The 2,245-nt window shown below is 41.5% G+C and overlaps 1 long non-coding RNA gene across 1 annotated transcript; it reads right to left on the reverse strand.

Moving 5' to 3' along the window:
• Positions 1-371: 371 nt before the first annotated feature.
• On the reverse strand, positions 372-1,993 carry LOC114697375. The gene is made up of 4 exons (XR_003735158.1): positions 1,739-1,993; positions 1,379-1,433; positions 786-998; positions 372-672 (listed from the first exon to the last, which is right to left on the reverse strand). It is a non-coding gene; the product is annotated as an uncharacterized LOC114697375 (long non-coding RNA).
• Positions 1,994-2,245: the final 252 nt, after the last annotated feature.

Genomic DNA, 2,245 nt, shown 5'->3' on the forward strand with positions numbered 1-2,245 from the left:
ATAGGATTTCACATGCTGGGATGCAGCGGAGGCGGTTAGCAAGAGACCCTGTGCAGAAGGAGAGAATTAGATACGTCTTATTTATTTAGGAAAGATTAATGTACCTACTTTTCAGTAAATAATTTGAAAATCTGTTGAAATTTTTTTTGATAACATCACACCACTCTTTCTTGTTAATCTATAACTTTAAAAACTAAAAATAACAGTATGGTAATTCCAACCTAATTTTGTGTGTGTATATACATAGTTATTCACATATCTACATATGTAAACATATGCACATATATACATACATATTCATAAATATACATTCACTTATATACGCATGCATATATATAAGGGAGCATGCAGAACTAGAGAAAGTATGCCTATGTGCTCCTGTTGTGTTTGTACATCTGTCTGTCACTCTTCTGTCTGTCTGTAGGAGCAAAGGGAAAGAAGTGTTTCTGACCCCCTGTACAGACATGGGGCTAAAGACAGCTACAGCAGACCCAAGTTTCTTTCCGGAATGTCAAATATCCACTCACTTGACAAGTCACAATTCTATTGATTCGTAGCCTCGCGGTTACAGAATGCATTCTTGGTTGACACAGTGGTTGGCAAATGGGAGAACTCATGGTGATCAGGTAACAATCCTGGTGGGGGTTGGGGTGGGGGGGTGGACCCACTAGGCTTGGAACACACAAGAAAATTCAATCTTTAGGGAAAGCAAATTGTACTGTAATGCATCTGGTATGATCAAAGAAAGAAAAATAGGTCCCAACAAATAACAATCCATAACTCACCAAACAGCTCCTGGAGAACACAGGATGGAGAATGACGCATCATTGAAGAAGGCCATCAGAGCCACACAAGGAGTCAAAATTCAGACCGACATGGGTATTTTTCATCCTGTTTTGTGTGGTTTAACAAATTCCACTATTTGAACCAGTTGCTTTACCTCCTGAATTCTTCTCAGATGTATTAAAATCCCATGCACACGGTCATTCCATAGATGACTGAATAAAATGGAATTTTTATTAAAAAAATAAAATGATTAAGATTGAGGAGGGGGTTGGAGGTAATGTATGTGTGGTTTAAACACTAAACATGATCTTTAAGATAAACATGTCTATCTGCTTCTTTAGAACCGTCTCTGCGATCTTTCCATGGAAGGGGTAGGAGCTGGTTATCTGGCACTTTGAACACATCCAGGCTAGGAAAGGGACTCCTGGCCACAGCATCCTCACAGGTTGTGAGAAGTCATTCCCAGTGAGAGGGACCACATTGGAAGCGGATTGACAGTTTCGACTGAAAACAGCTTTCCAAGAGAGGAATCTTACAAAGTATTGCAAATGAGTCAGGACAACGGGGGGGGGGGGGGGGGGGGGGCGCTCACCTGCCAGTCTCCGCTGCGCAAGACGAGAGCCTGTCTGCACTCACACATGCGCCGACTTTAAAAAAAAAAATCACATAAAAAACAACATCTTTGCTACAGAGACGTTTTTAACAAGTATTACAGAAAGAGCACCAGCTACCAAAAAGAGTTGCCAGGGCCAGAAGGAGCCATCAATCGAAACAGTTTACATTTCAAAGTTTTTCCAAGAAGAGTGAAAACGTCTCCCCTCCTTGATGGGAAACGGAGGAGCTAGAGGGAGGAATCTATTAGCTGCCTTCTCCCCGAGGCTTCCATCTCCAGAGCAGCCCTCTAAGCCAGAGCTTGGTGCCAACAGGTAGAGAGCAGGCCAGCAAGACTTACCTCTCCTGGGGTCCGTGCCCTGAGCAGCTTGCAAGGCTGAAGTGTTAGGATTAAATTCCTCTTCTCCCTGTGAGTTTCATTGTTCAGAGAGCAGCCTTTTCATTCTGAGGACTCTGTAGGAGTATCAGGTCCCTTCCTCCTGTCATGCTTCTTAAGCTGCTCAAGGGGCTATCCTACCCATTTCTACCCAGAAATCGGCCCTTCTCCGCTTTGTTTATGTCCTGGGAATGGATGCTACCAATGCTATATGTTAAGCAAAATTTATGTGTGTGCTTTAATTGTTATAAGATAGTAGGAAAAGTTTGCATACTGGTCTCTGCTGGGGAGGAACCATACCTCTTCCAAGAACAATTTTCAAAAGGTGGAAAACAGACACATACTTTTATCTGAGGTTTTCAATTTTTTATTCATTTTTTTATCTTATTTCTAAGCACAAAATCTGATTTTTTTTTCTGAATACACTGGAATAAAATGCACAATTTTTTTTACATGAAGTAACTAGAAGCA

Source organism: Peromyscus leucopus, chromosome 11, assembly GCF_004664715.2.
Source record: "Peromyscus leucopus breed LL Stock chromosome 11, UCI_PerLeu_2.1, whole genome shotgun sequence".
Classification (NCBI taxonomy): Eukaryota; Metazoa; Chordata; class Mammalia; order Rodentia; family Cricetidae; genus Peromyscus; species Peromyscus leucopus.